The sequence below is a fragment of the Mya arenaria genome, chromosome 3 (genome assembly GCF_026914265.1).
Source record: "Mya arenaria isolate MELC-2E11 chromosome 3, ASM2691426v1".
In the NCBI taxonomy this organism is placed as follows: Eukaryota; Metazoa; Mollusca; class Bivalvia; order Myida; family Myidae; genus Mya; species Mya arenaria.
Window position 1 is genome coordinate 75,990,748 of NC_069124.1, and position 888 is coordinate 75,991,635.

Genomic DNA, 888 nt, shown 5'->3' on the forward strand with positions numbered 1-888 from the left:
CTTGCTTCATGCACAACGGCTTAAATAGAACTATGTTTTGAATAGTTCATACACTAGTACATATACGTATTTTAAAGCTGCATTCTCACAGATTAAACATTTTGCCAAGTTTTTTTTTTTTGTCTTGGAACAAGCCAATTCTTGCGAAAATGCATGTAAACCAGTCATATAAGACAGATAGCAGATTTTTATATTTAAGTTTAAAAAATGATGTTATATATGCGTTGTTCTTAAACCGTTAGTAACGCTTTTAGCCATAAAACATTAATTTTCAAACGGAAATATGAAAATCTGCGAACTGCTCTTTTGTCAGCAGTCTTTAATCACTGGTTTGCAGATATTTACCCAAGAATTTGCTCATTCCAAGACAAAAAAATAAAAACAGTTGTTAAAACGGTAACTCTGTGAGAGTGCAGCTTTAATCATTATATTTAACATGATGTTCGAACTATTACTTAATCAGTCAAAAGTGGCCGGTCAAAAGTGTATCTTAATAGCATCTGGGAAAGCTGATGTTTGTGTAACGCTTGTGTAACAATAGATGCAAACCATTTTATAAAGCTTTTAAAAAAGTGCGATACGATCGAAATGCAAATATTGTTTTGTTTAGTTTATGAGGATAGTTCAATATTCAATAGTTTCTATTCTAGATTATTAAGTGGTCGGTCGGATTCCCTGGTGACTTGTTGCTTTGTCACAACGACATAAATCATTAATTTGCGTAATTGTTATTTACTGCATAATTATTTTCTCGGATGTTATATTTATAAAGTAATTGTGATATAATCATCCATGACATAATTGAACACGCGTAGTTCTGTTGGATTGAAAACATGTTTACGGTGTGAAATGGGTGGTTACAATATAAATATATATATCAAACTGAAC